Source organism: Cottoperca gobio, chromosome 15, assembly GCF_900634415.1.
Source record: "Cottoperca gobio chromosome 15, fCotGob3.1, whole genome shotgun sequence".
NCBI lineage: Eukaryota > Metazoa > Chordata > Actinopteri > Perciformes > Bovichtidae > Cottoperca > Cottoperca gobio.
In genome coordinates, this window is record NC_041369.1 from 2,394,655 (window position 1) to 2,419,495 (window position 24,841).

General features: G+C 40.4%; 7 non-coding genes and 11 pseudogenes across 7 annotated transcripts; all 18 read left to right on the forward strand.

Moving 5' to 3' along the window:
* Positions 1-11,002: 11,002 nt before the first annotated feature.
* Positions 11,003-11,084, forward strand: trnal-aag (transfer RNA leucine (anticodon AAG)). Its single transcript has one exon. It is a non-coding gene; the product is annotated as a tRNA-Leu (tRNA).
* Positions 11,085-11,906: 822 nt separating this feature from the next.
* trnal-aag (transfer RNA leucine (anticodon AAG)) lies at positions 11,907-11,988 on the forward strand. The gene has a single exon. It is a non-coding gene; the product is annotated as a tRNA-Leu (tRNA).
* An 822-nt stretch (positions 11,989-12,810) lies between these two features.
* On the forward strand, positions 12,811-12,892 carry trnal-aag (transfer RNA leucine (anticodon AAG)). Its single transcript has one exon. It is a non-coding gene; the product is annotated as a tRNA-Leu (tRNA).
* Positions 12,893-13,714: 822 nt separating this feature from the next.
* Positions 13,715-13,796, forward strand: trnal-aag (transfer RNA leucine (anticodon AAG)). Its single transcript has one exon. It is a non-coding gene; the product is annotated as a tRNA-Leu (tRNA).
* Positions 13,797-14,618: 822 nt separating this feature from the next.
* Positions 14,619-14,700, forward strand: trnal-aag (transfer RNA leucine (anticodon AAG)). Its single transcript has one exon. It is a non-coding gene; the product is annotated as a tRNA-Leu (tRNA).
* A 7,078-nt stretch (positions 14,701-21,778) lies between these two features.
* Positions 21,779-21,897, forward strand: LOC115020564 (5S ribosomal RNA). Its single transcript, XR_003833627.1, has one exon. It is a non-coding gene; the product is annotated as a 5S ribosomal RNA (ribosomal RNA).
* Positions 21,898-22,017: 120 nt separating this feature from the next.
* On the forward strand, positions 22,018-22,136 carry LOC115020572 (uncharacterized; annotated as a pseudogene).
* A 120-nt stretch (positions 22,137-22,256) lies between these two features.
* LOC115020577 (uncharacterized) lies at positions 22,257-22,375 on the forward strand (annotated as a pseudogene).
* A 120-nt stretch (positions 22,376-22,495) lies between these two features.
* Positions 22,496-22,614, forward strand: LOC115020569 (uncharacterized; annotated as a pseudogene).
* A 120-nt stretch (positions 22,615-22,734) lies between these two features.
* Positions 22,735-22,853, forward strand: LOC115020571 (uncharacterized; annotated as a pseudogene).
* A 120-nt stretch (positions 22,854-22,973) lies between these two features.
* Positions 22,974-23,092, forward strand: LOC115020566 (uncharacterized; annotated as a pseudogene).
* Positions 23,093-23,212: 120 nt separating this feature from the next.
* LOC115020567 (uncharacterized) lies at positions 23,213-23,331 on the forward strand (annotated as a pseudogene).
* Positions 23,332-23,451: 120 nt separating this feature from the next.
* On the forward strand, positions 23,452-23,570 carry LOC115020574 (uncharacterized; annotated as a pseudogene).
* A 120-nt stretch (positions 23,571-23,690) lies between these two features.
* LOC115020575 (uncharacterized) lies at positions 23,691-23,809 on the forward strand (annotated as a pseudogene).
* Positions 23,810-23,929: 120 nt separating this feature from the next.
* On the forward strand, positions 23,930-24,048 carry LOC115020561 (5S ribosomal RNA). The gene has a single exon (XR_003833624.1). It is a non-coding gene; the product is annotated as a 5S ribosomal RNA (ribosomal RNA).
* A 120-nt stretch (positions 24,049-24,168) lies between these two features.
* LOC115020568 (uncharacterized) lies at positions 24,169-24,287 on the forward strand (annotated as a pseudogene).
* Positions 24,288-24,407: 120 nt separating this feature from the next.
* On the forward strand, positions 24,408-24,526 carry LOC115020579 (uncharacterized; annotated as a pseudogene).
* A 120-nt stretch (positions 24,527-24,646) lies between these two features.
* Positions 24,647-24,765, forward strand: LOC115020578 (uncharacterized; annotated as a pseudogene).
* Positions 24,766-24,841: the final 76 nt, after the last annotated feature.

The window sequence follows — 24,841 nt, forward strand, 5'->3', positions numbered from 1 at the left end:
AACATTTTAGTTTTTTTAATTCTATATTCAATATTGTCATTTTAAAATAAAGAATAATTCAAGTGTTATTGATTTAAAAAATAAAACAGCAAAACAATTAAATACAAATTTTAGACGGAGCTCGATTTTTAGAACATGCTCTGCGGGCGACTCACATAGTCCCTGCGGGCTACCCCTGGTCTGGACCAACCAACGCACCAACAGACTGCCATTCCTATGCCAATAGCATATATCTTAAAAGTTCATGTTTCTAAATCCCTTCACATACCAATGTTTTACTGCATGACAAAAAAAACATTTAATTTCCCTATGTTATCACGTGGCATTATATAACTGTTCTCTTTGCCAAAAACTGCATTTGTAGTGCCTAAACAAATAGCAACTTTAATTGCCCATTCACGTTTGCTCTTAGAAAAGCACCAGCAGTAAAGAGGTTGACAGCGAAATCACTCACAGTGTTGAGTACAAAGCCATGACAGCTGAGGATTTTTAATGGGGGCAGTTTTTATAGAGCTCCCTCTCCACCGGCTGAAGGATTTATTAGGATCCCATTTTCCTGCAGAGGGACGCTCATGTATCCCAGCCAGCGCCACAGCCTCAGTTTTCTGCACAGGAGTGCTACTACTGTACACCTCAGCAACACAAACAACCACAACCTGAAGGAGTGTATGTAAAGTATGTGTGTGTGTGTGTGTGTGTGTGTGTGTGTATGTGTGTGTGTGTGTGTGTTTGTGTGTGTGTGTGTGTGTGCCTGCTTTGGTGTTTTCAGTTGCAGGGTCAGAGTTTGGAAGTAGGTGAGAGTTTACAACAGCCAGTCCTTGTAAAATGTTGACCTGTTGTTTAAACTGTTGCGTTTAACTAGTCAATAAAGTTTGACCTTTTGAATGAAGGGTTCCATCAAATGTATCTGTCAGAAGCTGGACATTACCTCCACATGTACCTGTTATTTTACTCTTTAAAAATGATTGATAATGAGAGTAGTGACTGCATTTAGTTAAGTCGAATTCTTTATTTGTTATTAATTAGTTAGAAAATACAATTGTATATAGTAAAAATATTCTGGGCGCCCAGGTAGCTCACCTAGTAGAGCAGGTGACCCATATATACGAGGTCCATGCCGTGGTACCGGGTTCAAATCAGATCAGGGCATTTGGTGCATGTCATCCCATCTCTCTCCTCCTTTCCAGATCTTAAGCTATACTATCATTAAAGGCAAAAAAGCCCCAAAAAGTATCTTTATTAAAAATAAAACAATACAATAATATTGTAATAATGTGTTTTAAAAACAATTGTTATATATATTGTTTTTGTTTTAACTTTTTTGAACACTTGGATCGGACAGTGAAGATTAATCTCAGCAGCTGTGGTCTGAGTAACACACACAGCAGGGGTCGGGAACCTATGGCTCGCGAGCCATATATGGCTCTTTCGATGACACGTTATGGCTCGCAGACAATTTTGAGCTGATATTTTTTAACATGATTAACAAGTAATAAATAATTATACTGTGTCATTTTAAAGTAAAACATTTAGCAGTGGATTTTGTTTTAGCTCTCCCCTCTCCTTTCATCCACTCTGTCTCTGACTGTAACTGTGTGTGCATGTGTGTGTGTGTGTGTGTGTGTGTTTAGGGGGCGGAGCCCTCCCCTTCGTGAAACAGCTGAGGAGAAACTGCGCAGAGCAAGCAGTCCAGGGGTGTCAAAATCATTCACAGAGAGGGCCAAGATTAAGGCATCGTTTCGGGGGTGAAGCTTGGAAACTGCAGCGCCCACAGAGTCATACTTTGCCTTGAGTGTGGCGTTACACTGGAGGTCAATCAGCTCCAATTGGATGTTTACATGTGCTGTTTCCACGTCAACTGCAAACAGATTGCTGAGCAGTTCATGCGCAGTCGGGAACACAGAGATGGTTTGTCAGTGTTTGGAAACACGTAGTGACCAAAGTTTCCTTAATGCATCCGAGTCTCCCACACGCAGCTTGGCTTGGAAAGCTCTCACTGCATCATACATGTCTGTGATCACACGGCCCTGAAGCTGCAGGTTTAACAGTGAGATGCTTCGTTATGTCGCACAAACAGTCCAGCTCACATCGTCACTTTTCGTCCCAGAGATCTGTGCTGTGTTTCCCTTTGCTTCCAAAAACGGGCAGATTTCCTCACGCAACTCGAAAAATCTATTCAACACATTCCCTCAACTCAGCCATGTTCAGAATGTATCTCCTCAGGAAAAGACTTACATTGACTCTTATAAAGTTTCCTGTCTGTGTTATGGTGCTTATTACATGTTCCATCTCCAGAGCTTTACAACACAGCGCTTCCTGGTGTGTGATGCGGTGATACACCGTCAGCTCACCTGCACAGTTCTCCCGCTGCATCTTCTCCCGCATCCTGCACTAAACAGCTCTTTTCATCACATCGCAGGCTGTCGTCAGTCCCGTCAGTTTGTCCCAGGGCAGTTTCATAACATTCACACATTTAGATACTTCCTCAAATATGTATTTTCCCGTATTGATTTAATTACCAAAACTGGCGGGCCAGTTATAATAGACAAATGATATTTTCTCACGGGCCGGATATAATTGTGGCCTTGAGTTTGACACCCGTGCAGTAGACACAGAAACGTGCACATAAATTAGATAAATAACATAAGCGTTTAGTTTATTTAATAAAAACACTGATACCGCTATTAGTACTCGGAGAAGTGATATACTTAAAACTCAATTTTATTAAATATTTGGCTCTCAAGGAAATACATTTAAAAATATTTGGCTTTTATGGCACTCCAAGCCAAAAAAAGGTTCCCGACCCCTGACAGAGTATTCTAGCCGACTTGGCGCCAACACCTCCTTTGTAGCAAACATTGCCTGAGTCACCTCTGTGTAATGCTGTTTCACTGATTGTAAAAGGGTATTTTGTATAAAGGTACACTTATCTGTCTCACTTCTTTGTTGACTGGTCATATGGCATGCAGTCTGTCTCAAGCTGGGTTGTAGAAATGGTACGCTTGACAGACCCTCCGGCTGAATGGATGTCTCATGGGTGTAGATAACATGTGAGGTCTCCCAGTGTGGCCCACCGGGGAGGCTAAGCCGGTCTGGTTCACCTCCAGCTGATGAACAAGTGCATTCCAAGTTTACCAGAATGTAAGGATGAAACATGCTTTATCTTGTCTGCACATAAAATCTGCTATTTACGTAAAGCAGTGTTATCTCACTTTACATAGGATCAAAGCTATCATTATTCTTAGGCTTAATACATACTCACATATTGTGTTACGTTGCTTTCCTATTTTACAGTTTGACAGTTTGTTTTGTCTGATCTTTCCTGCCTGTATAGACTGTAAGAGAGCCCACACAAAAAGTTGTAGCAGATCAAGAAAGAACAGCTAAAAATGCATGAATTATTCACTCCTGATTGTTTTATCATTATTATCACAACCTTGAGAATAAATCATGTTCTATCTTACCTTTCAGTACGTTTGAGGCTATGCAGAGATGTCTGGAGAACGTTCATTCTTGAGTTAATAGTAATAAGCTTAATAAACTGTCTCATCATGCATACAAATGTTAAATGTATTGTATTTTTGATTAGGTATAATTTACAAAATACTGCATCATTACGTATGTTGTACATGCACTCCAGTTTTTGAGTACTGTAGTTAGGTTTTACATGCAAATATAACAGAGCTTTGTCGGCATAACAGTCCAATTTTAAAGAGAGCAGGAACATGCAAGTAGACCCTGTGAGCTTTTAGACTTTGGTTATTTAAGTATAGAGTGAAGTGTATCGCAAAATAAACTGTGTCAGATATGTTTAAAGAATACTCAAGCAGTACTCAAGTTCTATGACACTATCTCATTTTCTTTTTATCTTTTTACTTTAATCTCACCATAAAAAACGTTTTCCAGAGAATACAAGGGGATTTTGTATCAGTGAGAAGCGCAGAGAAGAGGAAACCTCTGTCACCACGAGTACTTCATAAAAAAAGGGACCTTAACACAAATAACCTTTTGGTCTTCCTGAGGCAGAGGGACACTGTATGTGTGCTGTGTGCACAGACCATGTCTGACTGATCCAGGATCTAGAAGACAGTGAGGAATGTCAGTTATCCAGTAGGACCAAGGCCTGATGAAGGCATCAAACGACAGTTACAAAGCGCAAATAAATTTCTGACCAGGTTTCTTTCAACACCAAACAACACATCCCACAGATGTGTGATCTTTGATTGGCTTACAGGATTATAGACGAGTTTGACGAGGTCTTCTTTGGCAAAATAAAGTAGTATCAACACAACTGCTGTTGTAGAAGATGGTTTGAAACAGATGACTATGTACAAAAGATTTGGTCAGCATTGCAATCTGTGACCAAAAAAGACTCTTGAGAAGGTATAACTGGAAAAGGTTGTCATTAAATTCATAGTTTGAAGTCTCAGATTCAGACAGGGCAATGTTCAGTTTTCATCATAATATTGTTTTAAGCCCATTTTGGGAATGTGATCAAGAATGACTGATATTTTTATGCAACTGCAAAAATATGGGGATGTGATTTGATGTGGCTATAGTCTTATAGTTTCCAAAGTAGAAATAATTTTTTGATTGTAAACGATAGCTGAACAAGCTTCTGCTAAAGTGTCACTCAGGATAGAAATCACAAAATGATGGATTACAAACAATCCTCAAAACACTATATTGTGCTGACAGAAAAGATGGCACAGACTGTGTTGACAGAGCCAGAGAGTACCTCATTGTTTTAAGGATATAGCTGGTAATTTTCAGTATTATTCTTATTGTCAAAAATCTCATGAAACTGACTTTATCTGACCAACAGGTAGTGTAGCCAAAGCCTGATGTATCTCACTCCTCTCTGCCATTCTCCTCCATTGTTAAAATATATTAAAAACATCAATCAGGTTGTACTCGTCTATGAATGAATGAACATGAGCACTGTAGTTTTTTATAATATGCTTTTAGTAAATCCCTGCCCTGATGCCGTAACTACTCCAGCAATTGTATCCATGGCTTAAAATAGTCCCCAATAATTACACAGTTTTCTCCTCTTCAAGTACCTTGCTCAGCGGTTGTAACAAATTATTCAGCCTTTAAAAAACAAAAGAAAAAATATAGATATGGATTAATACATTGTTTTGTTGCTTCATGGGATTTGTTGACAACAAGTACAAACATAGAATAACACCAGCCTCATCCTTTAAGACGAGGGGTTTCTGAGTAACTTAAAGTGGCTTTTGTAAACACCCCTGCAGGTTTATATGAATGCAGAACAAATACCGAGTAACAGCACCAACATTGCTTGCTGGTTATTCAAGTCTATATGCAGGAAGAATCCCAAAGGATAAAAACAAATACAATATTTATAACAGTATTATGAGTGAGGGAATGGAGATTTGAGAAAAAGTAATGGCAATTTAAGCTACATGACAAGAATTTCAAAAACAAGTATTTCCAAGCTGGAAATAACCTCCCCTATGGGAGCACTCTTTGTCTGGAATTCAGCATTTAAACGGCTGACACAGCAGCAGTTTTATAGTTCTTCATAGTTGTGTTTTGTTTAGAAATGTCTTTCCAGATAATTTAAATCTATTGTCCACCTGACTGGGTAGGTTTTGACAATCATACAATCTGAAGTTTTTGATTTTAAAAGATGTAGTGGTTTTTTATCCATGCATCCACAGGAGTTGAAGCTAAAGGTTCAGTGCATTATGTTTGGGACAAATCAAGCTCCTCGGATGAAATACGGCAAATGTCATGGCGTGACTCACAATCTGCACTGACTGGTGAAAGATACAGAATGCTTCTGGCCTGAGGGATCAGTGATGAGACTGAACCCTAAGATTGAAGCAGACGCTTTAAAAACACAAAAGAACTGGACCTGTGAGCATCAGCTGTCAACTTAAAAATGATGACACTGCTCCAGGGGGTAAATGTATCTGCTGAGAGACAGTAGTGTGCTCCTCATCTGTAAAACAGTTCAACTATGGCGGGGCAGCGTTAGAAGCAGATCAAGGCATTATTGACTTAAGCAGTTGGATGAATTCTTGCAGAACTCGTCTTCTACTGTAAATCAGGACTTGAGTCCCTGGACTGAGACTTGTGCGGTTTAGCTTGACCACCAGATGATTAAAAACAGTCATTTGTCCAGTAGGCAGGAAAGTGTTATGATTAGTCTTATCTTAAACTATCAAACGCTACAAACATGAGAAAAGGCAAATGAATGTGTAAAAGATTGCTTTGGAAAAGATAAATAAACAACGATTACACCCCAGTAAAGGATCTTTCCAGTCTTACCAGCTCCCCTCAGCTTGACACAGTTCCATATTCCAGATGAGAGCCAGGGTCAGACGAATCCAGACTCTATGAACTCATGAACTCTTAAGGTGGTATCGTGAATTGATGGCATAGGGCTATTTTGAGTTGATGAGGGGAGGGAATAGTTGCTTAATAGTCAGTGCAAAGATTAACGTGGTAATGAACGGAGTATAAGACACAGTACATGAAAGTACACATTAACAAGCCAAGGAAGAAATGTTTACTCGATAACATAATTAAGTAAAGTGTAGGGTAGAATAGTTTTTTATTTCATATCATACAAAATTATATTACGTACAGGTTTCACATACTGGTATGTTTATTAACACCAGGAACAACAACAAGCTACATCACAAACTCTGTGATAAATGTTTGAATACTAATACTTTTTTACAGGCTAATGAGGTTATGTAATAAAGAGATTAAATTAATCAAACTATTTTACAGTATAACAAAGTTCCTTGTCCTGTTTACGGTAAGCGCGTAATTTCCGGTTGTTAATGTTTCTGTGTTGCTGGTAGCATACTTCGGCAGCTCCAGCTTGACCCAGTTAATGTTGTTATATTCTTGATCACATCGGCTAATTACCTGTCATCTATCTAAACCTATACTTGTACTTTCTAAGCACTTACAACTCTCTCCTTATCCTCCTTCTCTTAGCGACTCTCGCTAAATCCTCAATTCTTTACGCTCCGTTCGGCTCTGCTAGCGTTAGCTGCTGCAGCTCGGCAGCTAGCGATGGCATCTCCCTCTTCTGCTCTCTCCTGCTCGGTGTGTTTCATGTTTAGCTATTGCTCGGCCTCCTTTAGTGATAATGGTACGTGTATTAAATGTAGTTTATACGCAGGGTTGGAGGCGAGTTTTAGAGGGATAGATGAGCGGCTCCGCACCATGGCTAGTCAGCAGTTAGCAACTGTAGCTGTTAGCAAGCCCCCTATAGCCGGTGCGGGCCGACCAGTGGTATCTCCTGTTAGCCGTCCCCCGGCGGGGCCCGAGCAGCCGGGAGACTGGGTGACTGTCCGAAAGAAGTGTTATCAGAAGCCCACGGTTCACCACCAACTGCTTGCTGTTTCTAACAGATTCTCCCCACTCAGTGACACACCAGCTGAGAAGCCAACTCTGGTTATCGGTAGCTCAATTTTGAGATAAGTTCATTTTGAGACACCAGCGACGACAGTCACGTGCATTCCTGGGGCCAGAGCGGGCGACATAGAAGCACATTTGAAACTGCTGGCTAAGGCTAAACGTAAATACAGTAAGATTGTTATTCACGTCGGCGGTAATGACACACGATTGCGTCAATCGGAGTGTACTAAAGTTAATGTGGAGTCGGTGTGTACATTTCCCAAAACAATGTCGGACTCCGTAGTTTTATTTGGTCCTCTGCCAAATCTTTTGAATGATGACATGTTTAGCCGCATGTCATCATTCCGTCGCTGGCTCTCACGGTGGTGTCCAGATAATGATGTGGGCTTCGTAGACAATTGGCGGACTTTCTGGGGAAAACCTGGTCTGATTAGGAGTGACAGCATCCATCCTACTTTGGCTGGAGCAGATCTCATATCCAATAATATTACAAAGTTTATTAGTGGACCTAATCCATGACAACCCAGAGTTGAGACCAGGACAAAGAGTTGCAGTCTTACACACTTCTCTGTGCTTCTTTCCGGGCAGTCACCCACTCAAATCCCCATAGTGACTGTGTCTGCCCCACGACCACTGAAACTAATCAAGTCTATGGTTAACAGAAGAGGAGTTATACATGAAAACCTAATTAAAATAAACACCACCGCTGCAAAAGTGCAACTAAATCGAAAAATTAAATGTGGGCTCTTAAACATCAGATCTTTATCAACGAAAGCTGGATTGGTAAATGATTTAATATCAGATAATAAGATTGATTTATTTTGTCTCACTGAAACCTGGCTGAGACATGAAGAGTATGTCAGTCTAAATGAATCTACTCCACCTGGTCATATTAATACTCACATTCCTCGAGGTACTGGCCGAGGAGGTGGAGTTGCGGCCTAACCTCTTGATCAATCCTAAACCTAAACTAAACCATAACTCTTTTGAAAGCCTTGTTCTTACGCTCTCAAACCCAACATGGAAATCAATAAAGCCAGTTTTATTTGTTACTGTGTACCGCCCTCCTGGTCCGTATTCTGAATTTCTATCTGAATTCTCAGAATTTTTATCAAATTTAGTCCTTAAAACAGATAAAGTAATTATTGTAGGTGACTTTAATATTCATGTGGATGTTGCTAGTGACAGCCTTAATAATGCATTTATCTCAATATTAGATTCAATTGGGTTCAGTCAAAATGTACATGAACCAACTCACTGTTTAAACCACACTCTGGACCTTGTTCTGGGATATGATGTTGAAATTGAAAGTTTATTAGTGTGTCCACATAATCCTCTTTTATCAGACCATTTTTTAATAACTTTTGAAGTCCTGTTACTGGACTACAAGCCAGTAGGCAAAATATCCTACGCTCAATGTTTATCTGAAAGTGCTGTGACTAAATTTAAGGAAGTGATTCCATCAGCACTTAATTCAATACCAGGACTCAATATCAATATAACAGAGGACTCCAATGCTAACTTTAGTCCCTCACAAATTAATCATCTTGTTGATAGCGCTGCAGCCTCACTGCGAATAACACTCGACTCTGTCGCTCCTCTAAAGAAGAAGATCATAAAACAGAAAAAGAAAGCTCCATGGCTTAATTTACAAATCCACAAACTAAAACAAAAGTCGAGAAATCTTGAAAGTAAATGGCGTTCCACTAAATTGGAAGAATCTCGTTTAGTCTGGTTAGATCATCTTAAAACGTATAAGAAGGCTCTCCGTAATGCCAGAGCAGCTTATTACTCTTCCTTAATAGAAGAAAAATAAGAACAACCCCAGGTTTCTTTTCAGCACTGTAGCCAGGCTGACAGAGAGTCACATCTCTACAGAGCCTTCTGTTCCTATATCTCTCATTAGTGACGACTTCATGAGTTTCTTTAACGATAAAATTATAATTATTAGAGACAAAATTAATCTCCTCCTGACCTCAATTGGTAATGACTTAACTTCAACTGTTGGAATTTTAAAAACATCTGAAACTCCTGAAATATATCTAGACTGTTTTACTCCAATCAACCTTAACCAACTAACTTCAACAATCTCATCGTCTAAACCATCAACCTGTCTTTTAGACCCGATTCCAACTAAACTGTTTAAAGAAGTTTTACCCTTAATTAACACCTCGTTATTAAATATGATCAACCTGTCTCTATTATCTGGCTAGGTACCAAAATCCTTTAAAGTAGCTCTAATAAAACCACTTCTTAAAAAGCCTAGTCTTGATCCAGAGGTTTTAGCCAACTATAGGCCGATATCTAACCTACCCTTTCTCGCTAAAATCCTTGAGAAAGCAGTTGCAAAACAGTTATGTGACTTTTTACATAATAATAGTTTATTTGAGGTTTTTCAATCTGGATTTAGAGTTCATCATAGCACAGAGACGGCACTGGTGAAAGTTACCAATGACCTTCTATTGGCATCAGACAAAGGACTTGTCTCTGTTCTTGTCTTGTTAGACCTCAGTGCTGCTTTCGACACTGTTGATCATGACATTCTACTACAGAGACTGGAACATTGTGTTGGCATAAAAGGAACCGCACTAAACTGGTTCAAGTCCTATTTATCTGAGCGATCTCAATTTGTACTTGTTAACGATAAATCCTCCATGACAGCCAAAGTCAGTCTTGGAGTTCCGCAGGGTTCTGTACTTGGACCGATTCTATTCACCTTATATATGCTTCCTTTGGGCAATATTATAAGGAACCACTCTATAAACTTAAAACCTAGGATATGTGGCCGAGTGGTCTAAGGCGCTGGATTAAGGCTCCAATCTCAGGAGGCGTGGGTTCAAATCCCACCACTACCATTTGAATAGTACAATACATACTCTTGAATATGAAAAATTACTATAAATAAAGTCTCTACAATGTCCTCCAAATGGTTGACTTTGTAGACTGCTGAAATATTCATTCCCATATTTTCCAAAGATTTCTACAAGTAGTAAGCAACAGATTTGAAAGCCCTAGAGGAACAAAAGGTGAGCAGAGTGGCGCAGCGGAAGCATTTTGGGCCCATAACCCAGAGGTCAATGGATCAAAACCATTCTCTGCTAGTTGTTAATGCTTTCGATCAGCAGGATGTCAGTATCCTTTTCATCCATACTCACATTTACATGTTTTCTGAAGATTAAGCACCCATTATCACAAATGTTGAATTATTTCACCCTCCTTTGCTGAAATTGACTCCATATATTTTTCACAAGAAGCTGATTGAAACATCGTTGCAGGACCAACTTGTGACAAGTCTTTGATTTCAATGAAACTCCTTTGGCTATATGGTCACTTATTTAGACTTATCTTCCAGATTCCTCAAGGGAATTTGGAGAATTAATAGAAAACAATGTACTTAATATTTGAAACCCCTTAAACCTCTTAATGATTTTCTCCCAAAGATTCCCACGATTAGATAACCAGAGTTTTGCAAGCTGCAGGACTAGAATTGGTAAGCAGAGTTGTACAGCAGAAGCTTCAGTGAATCATCTCAATTTATCCTGCCCATTTGCATTCTTCACTTGCTGATTGACGGCAAGACATATTGGCAATTTCAGGTAGTGTGGCCGAGTGGTCTAAGGCGCTGGATTAAGGCTCCAGTCTCTCAGGAGGCGTGGGTTCAAATCCCACCACTGCCATTTGAATAGTACAATACATACTCTTGTACACATGTTCTAAGATTACTTAGCATTCAAAGTAAATGGCTATAGTTGATACCTTAAAGTTTCCTGCAGGGAATTTGAAAAAATACTATAAAGAAAGTCTCTATAATGTCCTCCAAATGCTTAACTTTGTAGACTGCTGAAATATTAATTCCCACATGTTCCAAAGATTTCTACAAGTAGTAAGCAACAGATTTGAAAGCCCTAGAGGAACAAAAGGTGAGCAGAGTGGCGCAGCGGAAGCATTTTGGGCCCATAACCCAGAGGTCAATGGATCAAAACCATTCTCTGCTAGTTGTTAATGCTTTCGATCAGCAGGATGTCAGTATCCTTTTCATCCATACTCACATTTACATGTTTTCTGAAGATTAAGCACCCATTATCACAAATGTTGAATTATTTCACCCTCCTTTGCTGAAATTGACTCCATATATTTTTCACAAGAAGCTGATTGAAACATCGTTGCAGGACCAACTTGTGACAAGTCTTTGATTTCAATGAAACTCCTTTGGCTATATGGTCACTTATTTAGACTTATCTTCCAGATTCCTCAAGGGAATTTGGAGAATTAATAGAAAACAATGTACTTAATATTTGAAACCCCTTAAACCTCTTAATGATTTTCTCCCAAAGATTCCCAAAGATTCCCACGATTAGATAACCAGAGTTTTGCAAGCTGCAGGACTAGAATTGGTAAGCAGAGTTGTACAGCAGAAGCTTCAGTGAATCATCTCAATTTATCCTGCCCATTTGCATTCTTCACTTGCTGATTGACGGCAAGACACATTGGCAATTTCAGGTAGTGTGGCCGAGTGGTCTAAGGCGCTGGATTAAGGCTCCAGTCTCTCAGGAGGCGTGGGTTCAAATCCCACCACTGCCATTTGAATAGTACAATACATACTCTTGTACACATGTTCTAAGATTACTTAGCATTCAAAGTAAATGGCTATAGTTGATACCTTAAAGTTTCCTGCAGGGAATTTGAAAAAATACTATGAAGAAAGTCTCTATAATGTCCTCCAAATGCTTAACTTTGTAGACTGCTGAAATATTAATTCCCACATGTTCCAAAGATTTCTACAAGTAGTAAGCAACAGATTTGAAAGCCCTAGAGGAACAAAAGGTGAGCAGAGTGGCGCAGCGGAAGCATTTTGGGCCCATAACCCAGAGGTCAATGGATCAAAACCATTCTCTGCTAGTTGTTAATGCTTTCGATCAGCAGGATGTCAGTATCCTTTTCATCCATACTCACATTTACATGTTTTCTGAAGATTAAGCACCCATTATCACAAATGTTGAATTATTTCACCCTCCTTTGCTGAAATTGACTCCATATATTTTTCACAAGAAGCTGATTGAAACATCGTTGCAGGACCAACTTGTGACAAGTCTTTGATTTCAATGAAACTCCTTTGGCTATATGGTCACTTATTTAGACTTATCTTCCAGATTCCTCAAGGGAATTTGGAGAATTAATAGAAAACAATGTACTTAATATTTGAAACCCCTTAAACCTCTTAATGATTTTCTCCCAAAGATTCCCAAAGATTCCCACGATTAGATAACCAGAGTTTTGCAAGCTGCAGGACTAGAATTGGTAAGCAGAGTTGTACAGCAGAAGCTTCAGTGAATCATCTCAATTTATCCTGCCCATTTGCATTCTTCACTTGCTGATTGACGGCAAGACACATTGGCAATTTCAGGTAGTGTGGCCGAGTGGTCTAAGGCGCTGGATTAAGGCTCCAGTCTCTCAGGAGGCGTGGGTTCAAATCCCACCACTGCCATTTGAATAGTACAATACATACTCTTGTACACATGTTCTAAGATTACTTAGCATTCAAAGTAAATGGCTATAGTTGATACCTTAAAGTTTCCTGCAGGGAATTTGAAAAAATACTATAAAGAAAGTCTCTATAATGTCCTCCAAATGCTTAACTTTGTAGACTGCTGAAATATTAATTCCCACATGTTCCAAAGATTTCTACAAGTAGTAAGCCACAGATTTGAAAGCCCTAGAGGAACAAAAGGTGAGCAGAGTGGCGCAGCGGAAGCATTTTGGGCCCATAACCCAGAGGTCAATGGATCAAAACCATTCTCTGCTAGTTGTTAATGCTTTCGATCAGCAGGATGTCAGTATCCTTTTCATCCATACTCACATTTACATGTTTTCTGAAGATTAAGCACCCATTATCACAAATGTTGAATTATTTCACCCTCCTTTGCTGAAATTGACTCCATATATTTTTCACAAGAAGCTGATTGAAACATCGTTGCAGGACCAACTTGTGACAAGTCTTTGATTTCAATGAAACTCCTTTGGCTATATGGTCACTTATTTAGACTTATCTTCCAGATTCCTCAAAGGAATTTGGAGAATTAATAGAAAACAATGTACTTAATATTTGAAACCCCTTAAACCTCTTAATGATTTTCTCCCAAAGATTCCCAAAGATTCCCACGATTAGATAACCAGAGTTTTGCAAGCTGCAGGACTAGAATTGGTAAGCAGAGTTGTACAGCAGAAGCTTCAGTGAATCATCTCAATTTATCCTGCCCATTTGCATTCTTCACTTGCTGATTGACGGCAAGACACATTGGCAGTTTCAGGTAGTGTGGCCGAGTGGTCTAAGGCGCTGGATTAAGGCTCCAGTCTCTCAGGAGGCGTGGGTTCAAATCCCACCACTGCCATTTGAATAGTACAATACATACTCTTGTACACATGTTCTAAGATTACTTAGCATTCAAAGTAAATGGCTATAGTTGATACCTTAAAATTTCCTGCAGGGAATTTGAAAAAATACTATAAAGAAAGTCTCTATAATGTCCTCCAAATGCTTAACTTTGTAGACTGCTGAAATATTAATTCCCACATGTTCCAAAGATTTCTACAAGTAGTAAGCAACAGATTTGAAAGCCCTAGAGGACCAAAAGGTGAGCAGAGTGGCGCAGCGGAAGCATTTTGGGCCCATAACCCAGAGGTCAATGGATCAAAACCATTCTCTGCTAGTTGTTAATGCTTTTGATCAGCAGGATGTCAGTATCCTTTTCATCCATACTCACATTTACATGTTTTCTGAAGATTAAGCACCCATTATCACAAATGTTGAATTATTTCACCCTCCTTTGCTGAAATTGACTCCATATATTTTTCACAAGAAGCTGATTGAAACATCGTTGCAGGACCAACTTGTGACAAGTCTTTGATTTCAATGAAACTCCTTTGGCTATATGGTCACTTATTTAGACTTATCTTCCAGATTCCTCAAGGGAATTTGGAGAATTAATAGAAAACAATGTACTTAATATTTGAAACCCCTTAAACCTCTTAATGATTTTCTCCCAAAGATTCCCAAAGTTTCCCACGATTAGATAACCAGAGTTTTGCAAGCTGCAGGACTAGAATTGGTAAGCAGAGTTGTACAGCAGAAGCTTCAGTGAATCATCTCAATTTATCCTGCCCATTTGCATTCTTCACTTGCTGATTGACGGCAAGACACATTGGCAATTTCAGGTAGTGTGGCCGAGTGGTCTAAGGCGCTGGATTAAGGCTCCAGTCTCTCAGGAGGCGTGTGTTCAAATCCCACCACTGCCATTTGAATAGTACAATACATACTCTTGAATATGAAAAATTACTATAAATAAAGTATCTACAATGTCCTCCAAATGGTTGACTTTGTAGACTGCTGAAATATTCATTCCCATATTTTCCAAAGATTTCTACAAGTAGTAAGCAACAGATTTGAAAGCCCTAGAGGAACAAAAGGTCAGCAGAGTGGCGCAGCGGAAGCATTTTGGGCCCATAACCCAGAGGTCAATGGATCAAAACCATTCTCAGCTAGTTGTTAATGCTTTCGATCAGCAGGATGTCAGTATCCTTTTCATCCATACTCACATGGACATGTTTTCTGAAGATTAAGCACCCATTATCACAAATGTTGAATTATTTCACCTTCCTTTGCTGAAATTGACTCCATATATTTTTCACAAGAAGCTGATTGAAACATCGTTGCAGGACCAACTTGTGACAAGTCTTTGGTTTCAATGAAACTCCTTTGGCTATATGGTCACTTATTTAGACTTATCTTCCAGATTCCTCAAGGGAATTTGGAGAATTAATAGAAAACAATGTACTTAATATTTGAAACCCCTTAAACCTCTTAATGATTGTCTCCCAAAGATTCCCACGATTAGATAACCCACGATTAGATAACCAGAGATTTGCAAGCTGATTTGAATTTGCATTTATTTGGTCATCTGAGTGCCAGAAAGCCTTTGAAAATGTTAAATCACTCTTGTGCTCTTCCTCTGTGCTAGCAGCTCCAGGTTTTCATAAAACATTTATGCTGCAGGTAGATGCCAGTCAAGTGGGTGCAGGTACCGTCTTGCTCCAGGAGGATGTACAAGGAGTGGTGAGACCGGTCAGCTTCTTTTCAAAGAAGTTCACAAGTTATCAGTCCAACTATTCCGTCATAGAGAAGGAAGCATGGGCACTGATTTGGGCTCTACAGCAGCATTTTCATGTGTATGTAGGATCAGGGGGAACATCGCTGGTGGTTTACAGTGATCATAACCCTTGCAGTCTCTTAGATGTTCAAATCAGAGACTTATGAGATGGTCTGTGTTTTTGCAGTCCTACGACCTTGACATTAGACACATTAAGGGAAAGGACAATGTCATAGCAGACGCATTGTCACATGCTCCTCTGCTCTGAGTTCTCCTGTCTCTGGGCTCTTCACTAATTTCTACTACCTTTTTAAACCTGTTGTTACTGTTTCGTGTTCTCTTAATCTGCTTCTCAGGTACCGGGGTTACTGAGGATACGGAGGGTAAAGTGACAGGCCAAGGGGCGTGTAGAAGTAATAGTGTAGTAGTAATAGTAATAGTAGTGTATATATTGTGTTTTTTGTTTTTTCACTTGAGTCACTTGTATTTTATACTTGGGGATTCTAGTACAGTGCTGATGGTCCCCAATGGGACATCAACTTTATGGGGTGGTGTGACGGCCCCTGCTTAACCTGTCTTGTGTCAGTCACTGTGTTGTATGTCTTTAAGGTGTCAGTGGAGCTGATGGCAGAGTCCGTCAGATCTGGAGCACCTGGTGCATCTCACGACCATAAAAGGGCAGCATCCGCGATGCTGCGGTCTCTCTCCCTGCCTGAGCCAGGAAACCACATGTTTTTGGCTTTGTCTTTGGTTTGCATACCTTGCTGCGCAAGTTATGTCCTTTGTTTACAAATAAATACCTTATATATTTTGCCATTTGGTGTCCTTATCGTCTGTTTGTCCTGCCCTAGAGCTGGGGTTGTGACACCATTGATGGCCACCAGAACCGTTGTTGGATGACGAAAAGTGTCCAACGTACCCCAGGATAACATGAAAGGAGGGAGTTGTGGGCCCAATGAATGACCAGAGAATAAAGAGATTCAGGAACAAATAAACGGTTAGTCGGACATCCCTCTGGGACCTGAATGTAACTGTTGGCTTGTTTGACCTTCTCCTCAATACCCTAAGTAACTGCCCTCACAACATAGGCTGCAGATTGAATGTACTGCAGGTTCTTGTGATCCGTCCAAACCAGAAAAGGATGCTCTGCTGCCTCCAACCAGTGCCACCACTCCTCCAATGCTACCTTGATAGCAAGCAGTTACCAACGTCGTAATTTGTCTCAGCTGGAGACAAATTAGATTAGAATGCACATGGATGCAGCTTGTTATCCTTCTTGGATCGTTGTGAGAGAACGGCCCCGAGTCCTACATCCGACGCATCGACCTACTCCACAAACTGCCGCTGAGGATCCGGAAGGGTGAGAATCGGGGCGGACGTGAAACTCATCTTAAGTCCCTGGAAAGCCTTCTTGGCCTTGGAATCCCAAAGGAATCTCACTGAGGAAGAGGTTAGGGCATGCAATAGAGCTATACTTCCTGATAAATCGTCTATAGAAATTCAAAAACCCCAGAAAACGTTGGACTAGCTTGCGACTAGTAGGGGTCGGCCACTGAATAACAGCACTGACCTTAGATGGGTCCATCTGAATGATATTCTCCTCTATGATGAATCCCAGAAAGGACACTAGGAACGTGGAACTCGCATTTTTCGGCTTCACAAAGCAGATTATCTAGGAGACGCTGTAGAACCTGGCTGACATGCTGAATGTGGGATTCCTCATCTGGAGAAAAGATCAGGATGTCATCCAGGTAAACGAAAACTAACCAATTCAGTATGTCACCAAGGCCTGAAACACAGCTGGAGCATTGGTAAGCCAAACGGCATTACAAGATACTCATAATGTCCATTAGGAGTGTTGAATGCCGTCTTCCACTCGTACCCCTCTCTTATCCTTACCAAATGGAACGCATTGCGTAAATCTAATTTGGTAAAAATATTTGATTCCTGTAAGAGCTCAAAAGCAGATGAGATGAGAGGAAGTAGGCACCTGTTCTTAATGGTGATGTTGTTCAGGCCCCGGTAGTCGATACAGTAAGTAGACACAACTGAATCGAGAGAGAACAGGTAAGTAACAAAATAAAACAGGAAGTACAAACAATAAACATTTAATGGACAGCTTGCTGTAAGCTGCTTGCCATTACAGCAAGCAGCTTTGGTCATAATTTAACTAAATACAGTGGAGAGTGTGGAGACTGAAAAATTAAACATAATCTCAAATACACATGAAGTCACATTATTTTAACCTAAAGTCACATTATAAGGAGCTTTGGAAGAATCTGAACGTTATGACGACTGGCAGATGACTCACATGCTGTTAGCCTCATAAACAATTTGTTGGTACAAGCCCTGTCTGTGTTTTCAACTTCAACTGCCATCTGCCTGCTGGATTTAAAAAAGTAATTTCCTGTCTTTTATTTCAGGGAACAGAGACCAAAGCCACTAAAATAGGCCAGCAAGAGTAGTAAGTTAAAAACAAGGGGCATGAATTAATGACTAATAAAAAAATGGAAGTTCCATTACCGCGGGCTACTTGAGGTACTGTGTTTCCTCCTTGCTTCTCTCCAGGGAGACACAGAACAAGAGCTATGTACCATTTATTTATGTCTCTCTCTCACTATGTCTCAATCACTCTCTCTTTCCATATTCCTTCCTCTGTCTCTCACTTTGTCTGTCTCCATGACCAGAGTAAAAGTTATCAACCATTTATCTAACTTTCCCTTCCTGATTGCTTTGTACTACCTCCATCTCTCTCTCTCCGCCTTACTCCCTAGAGTGCTGTGGCGCCAGAGCATCGGCACGACAAACACTTACCCACACGCGGTCCAGCTCTTAGTGCAATCACCATCACAGTTCACCTCATGGTTTTCATCTATGTAAATTAGTAAACACTCTTTGAGTGCGGTAGTGGACCTGAAATGCTTTTAATGTTTTGCTAATTTGTTAGGAATGGCGGCATGTTTCTTTACTCCTACTGCTGGTAATGGCTTTTGTGATTACGCAGTACAGATTTGTGTGAGTAGTCCAGCCTTGTGTGTGACAATAATGTGACACTGCACTGACATATATGAGAATTCTCAAGGAATGGATTGTGGCAACTGAGAGCACCAAATTTCGAATCTGCACAATCACAAGGTTCCTATTCACATGAAATACTGTGGTGTGAAAGAGTGCAATTTGCCTTTTTTTTTGCATCTGCAATTATTCATGTATAAATACATTTGAGGCCAATGTGTCAGATATGAGCGGTCAGAGTCACCTTGAGTACTTGTACTTTGCTATTATTGTCTTCAAGAATGTTCCTCTTTATTTAAATTAAATGGCACAATATGTGCAATAATCACATTAAAATACATTAAAACAATAGTCCAAAAACCGAATTTGCTCATATACAGTATAGGCCTATAAACAAAATAATAAATAAATAGACTGCTGTGCGCTCCGTTTCAGTCCCTGGGACAGCAGCATACCTACACGGGCATCAGTGGTTCTCAACCTTTGTTGGGCCAGCGCCCCCCTATTCATTATCCAGGTCCCTTGCCGCCCCCCCCATCAAATAAAATGTAGGCTAATTGTCTCACATGAATTTTAATGTTAATTATTAGTCTGTTTGCATTATTATTGTTAGTTTTTATTATTTATATTACATATTGATTATATTAATTTTGTATTTAAATTCCTATAACATTTTTCTTATTATTAGGTTGATATATTATGTTATTATAAAAACTCAAATTCTCTGAGATTGAAATTACATAATAACATTTCTAAATAATAATAAATATTATATTATTAATAAGAACAAGTCTGAGGCGCGGCCCCCCAATGGAACCCCGTTTCATTTTTTTTAATATATAGTGTCGTGGAAACTTTTAATCAAGTCCTTAAACAAATTACCAGTGGAGTCTATAATACTGAAATAAAGATTCTTGAGAAATCAGCTTGTCTTTGGAGTATTTATTATTTGCAAATAGGATCATCAATCATACAAAGTGCAAGCAGTCTGCGTGAGGAAGAACCCAGAAAAAAGTGTGATCTTGTATTTTAAAGACAGAAAGGAGAAGGAGGGGGGAAAGATTGCCGTAGTTGGCCCACAAAGAAAGGGAGTAGAGAAAGGAACTGTGGAGAGTTCCCACAGTTGTAGGTGTTAGAAAGACAAAATAAAACAAGGAGTGGGGAGGGGAAGAAGAAAGGGACATTTGGGATAAACAGAGGAGAATATTGTGCGAAAAAAATAAGTTACAAGGAAATAATGGGGATAGACAGAAGTTAATTTAACCAAGTATTAACAATAAGAATTTAACATGGACTTATGAAACGCGGCCCATGTAGATGCAGTGGCAGGGAGCTCCCATTAACTTTGTTACCTTTTAGTGTTAATTCTTGTCTTTTGTCTCTTTTCGTCTTGTTTTTTACTGAAGCACAAATGGCAGAGATACACTCATCAACATCGGAGATGGAAGCGTAGTGATTGGATTGAGGCGATCACCATAGTTTGGCATATTTATTGCATTATAATTTATTCTTTAAGTTCCATTTGCATTTACTCCTGTGTATTGCCTGTCAGTCAGTCAGCAGGGCAACCATACTAACTTTTAACCAAACTGCTGAAACTCTGATCTCCGGTCAGAAAACTCTGCTGTCTGATAATCTTCAGGTGGAGCTGATCATCAGTGTTTACTGGTCACTGATGTTAACGGGGCTGTAGTCTGTGTAACGTTACCTTAGTTTGTTTATTGGACTAAATCCAAAGTGGAAGAACCTAGAAAACAACCCACATATTATACAATAATATATAGACGTCTTTGTGAACAATGTTACCTCTTCACATTCTGTTGATCATTTTTGTTAATTGTTTACATTTTTTTAAGTTTAAATTATAGAATATTTTACACATTGAACCTTTAAAATGAAAGATGCTGGCCATATTATCTGCCGAAAGAATTCACCATTGTTTTTGTTCGTTTTAGTTCCTCCTGTTGCAAATAAATAAAATGCACTTCAGGAATGCACTACCGCTAACCTTACTACTGTTTCTGCTTTGTTCTATTTTGTCATGTTTTTCATGTGTTGTATAATTGACTAAGGTAAAACTGCATTTTGTTGTGAAACCCTGTGTTGCATAATGACAATAAATTAATCTGAATCACATCTTCGATGTGTTATCGTTAATGTGGCTTAAAGTATGCATTTTCTTCTGAAATACTGTATTAGTGACTATGCTGCATAGTATGTTTCTGATCTGTGTGTTACCCAAATGTAAACTGTAATGAGTCTGATAGGAGTGGCTTTTGGATTAATAACTCCTTTCTTTCCTTTTTTCCCAATTTCCCTTTAGTTTTGTTGTCATTGTTCGTTCTTCTCTCTATCCAATTCCCTACGAATGTATACCTTTAATCCCAAATCTAACTTTAAGACCACATCTCTAGCTTCGGCCTCAATGGGGCAGCAAAAACATTCCAGAGGCTTATGGACTCTGTACTACGAGAAATGCCGTTCTTGTTTGTTTATTTAGACGACATTCTCGTAGCCAGCGCCTGTGTGGAGGAGCACCTGACACAACTCCGACAGCTGTTCGAGTGGCTCAGTGCGCATGGGTTTATCCTTAACCCAGCAAAGTGCCAGTTCGGTGTGTCATCCATCAACTTCCTCGGACACCGTGTCTCGCCGGATGGAGCTGTTCCACTCCCCGCCAGGGTGGATGCCGTCGCCAGTTTCCCACGCCCCCGCATCGTTAAGTCCCTACAGGAGTTCCTGGGCATGGTGAACTTTTATAATAGGTTCATTCCCCGCGCGACTCACCTCATGCTCGGCCACTGTACGATGCGGGGTAAAAACCCGAACGCCGATGTGGACTGGTCCCCTGATAGGGACATAGCTTTCGACGACGCCGTGGCTGAGCTGGCCAGCGCTGCTTTACCACCCCACCCATCTCCCACGGCCCCGATCGCCCTCACTACTGGCGCTTCCGACTATGCAGTGGGGGCTGTGTTCGAACAGTGGGTGAGTGGTGCCTGGCTGGATCCCAGATCTCGGAAGCTAAGCAGAGTTGGGCTGGGTCAGTACTTGGATGGGTGACCGCCTGGGAATACCTGGTGCTGTAAGCATTTTGTTTCCTTCTTAATTAGCAAAAGGAAGACATGAATAGAACTGTCCGCGTATATTAAGAAAAGACAATGCATTGTGTTTTACCTTCAATAAACAGCAATTTTATATGCTCTATTTCAGATTACGGCCTTACCACCCTGACAATGCCCGATCTCGTCTGATCTCGGAAGCTAAGCAGAGTTGGTCTGGGTCAGTACTTGGATGGGTGACCGCCTGGGAATACCTGGTGCTGTAAGCATTTTGTTTCCTTCTTAATTTGCAAAATGAGGACATGAATAGAACTGTCCGCGTATATTAAGAAAAGTCAATGCATTGTGTTTTACCTTCAATAAACAGCAAGTGTATATGCTCTATTTCAGGTTACGGCCATACCAGCCTGACAACGCCCGATCTCGTCTGATCTCGGAAGCTAAGCAGAGTTGGGCTGGCTCAGTACTTGGATGGGTGACTGCCTGGGAATACCCGGTGCTGTAAGCATTTTGTTTCCTTCTTAATTAGCAAAATGAAGACATGACTAGAACTGTCCGCGTATATTAAGAAAAGACAATTCACTGTGTTTTACCTTCAATAAACAGCAAGTGTATATGCTCTATTTCAGATTACGTCCATACCACACTGACAACGCCAGATCTCGTCTGATCTCGGAAGCTAATCAGAGTTGGGCTGGGTCAGTACTTGGATGGGTGACAGCCTGGGAATACCCGGTGCTGTAAGCATTTTGTTTCCTTCTTAATTAGCAAAATGAAGACATGAATAGAACTGTCCGCGTATATTAAGAAAAGACAATTCATTGTGTTTTACCTTCAATAAACAGCAAGTGTATATGCTCTATTTCAGATTACGGCCATACCACCCTGACAACGCCCGATCTCGTCTGATTACGGAAGCTAAGCAGAGTTGGGCTGGGTCAGTACTTGGATGGGTAACCGCCTGGGAATACCTGGTGCTGTAAGCATTTTGTTTCCTTCTTAATTAGCAAAATGAAGACATGAATAGAACTGTCCGTGTATATTAAGAAAAGTCAATGCATTGTGTTTTACCTTCAATAAACAGCAAGTGTATATGCTCTATTTCAGATTACGGCCATACCAGCCTGACAACGCCCGATCTCGTCTGATCTCGGAAGCTAAGCAGAGTTGGGCTGGCTCAGTACTTGGATGGGTGACTGCCTGGGAATACCCGGTGCTGTAAGCATTTTGTTTCCTTCTTAATTAGCAAAATGAAGACATGACTAGAACTGTCCGCGTATATTAAGAAAAGACAATTCACTGTGTTTTACCTTCAATAAACAGCAAGTGTATATGCTCTATTTCAGATTACGGCCATACCACCCTGACAACGCCCGATCTCGTCTGATCACGGAAGCTAAGCAGAGTTGGGCTGGGTCAGTACTTGGATGGGTAACTGCCTGGGAATACCTGGTGCTGTAAGCATTTTGTTTCCTTCTTAATTAGCAAAATGAAGACATGAATAGAACTGTCCGTGTATATTAAGAAAAGACAATGCATTGTGTTTTACCTTCAATAAACAGCAAGTGTATATGGTTTATTTCAGATTACGGCCATACCACCCTGACAACGCCCGATCTCGTCTGATCTCGGAAGCTAAGCAGAGTTAGGCTGGGTCAGTACTTGGATGGGTGACCGCCTGGGAATACCCGTTGCTGTAAGCATTTTATTTCCTTCTTAATTAGCAAAATGAAGACATGACTTGAACTGTCCGCGTATATTAAGAAAAGACAATTCATTGTGTTTTACCTTCAATAAACAGCAAGTGTATATGCTCTGTTTCAGATTACGGCCATACCAGCCTGACAACGCCCGATTTTGTCTGATCTCGGAAGCTAAGCAGAGTTGAGCTGGGTCAGTACTTGGATGGGTGACCGCCTGGGAATACCCGGTGCTGTAAGCATTTTGTTTCCTTCTTAATTAGCAAAATGAAGACATGAATAGAACTGTCCGCGTATATTAAGAAAAGACAATGCATTGTGTTTTACCTTCAATAAACAGCAAGTGTATATGCTCTATTTCAGATTACGGCCATACCACAATCACAACGCCCGATCTCGTCTGATCTCGAAAGCTAAGCAGAGTTGGGCTGGGTCAGTACTTGGATGGGTGACAGCCTGGGAATACCCGGTGCTGTAAGCATTTTGTTTCCTTCTTAATTAGCAAAATGAAGACATGAATAGAACTGTCCGCATATATTAAGAAAAGACAATTCATTGTGTTTTACCTTCAATAAACAGCAAGTGTATATGCTCTATTTCAGATTACGGCCATACCACCCTGACAACGCCCGATCTCGTCTGATCACGGAAGCTAAGCAGAGTTGGGCTGGGTCAGTACTTGGATGGGTAACCGCCTGGGAATACCTGGTGCTGTAAGCATTTTGTTTCCTTCTTAATTAGCAAAATGAAGACATGAATAGAACTGTCCGTGTATATTAAGAAAAGACAATGCATTGTGTTTTACCTTCAATAAACAGCAAGTGTATATGGTTTATTTCAGATTACGGCCATACCACCCTGACAACGCCCGATCTCGTCTGATCTCGGAAGCTAAGCAGAGTTAGGCTGGGTCAGTACTTGGATGGGTGACCGCCTGGGAATACCCGTTGCTGTAAGCATTTTATTTCCTTCTTAATTAGCAAAATGAAGACATGACTAGAACTGTCCGCGTATATTAAGAAAAGACAATTCATTGTGTTTTACCTTCAATAAACAGCAAGTGTATATGCTCTGTTTCAGATTACGGCCATACCAGCCTGACAACGCCCGATTTGTCTGATCTCGGAAGCTAAGCAGAGTTTAGGCTGGGTCAGTACTTGGATGGGTGACCGCCTGGGAATACCCGGTGCTGTAAGCATTTTGTTTCCTTCTTAATTAGCAAAATGAAGACATGAATAGAACTGTCCGCGTATATTAAGAAAAGACAATGCATTGTGTTTTACCTTCAATAAACAGCAAGTGTATATGCTCTATTTCAGATTACGGCCATAACACAATCACAATGCCCAATCTCGTCTGATCTCGAAAGCTAAGCAGAGTTGGGCTGGGTCAGTACTTGGATGGGTGACCGCCTGGGAATACCCGGTGCTGTAAGCATTTTGTTTCCTTCTTAATTAGCAAAATGAAGACATGAATAGAACTGTCCGCGTATATTAAGAAAAGACAATTCATT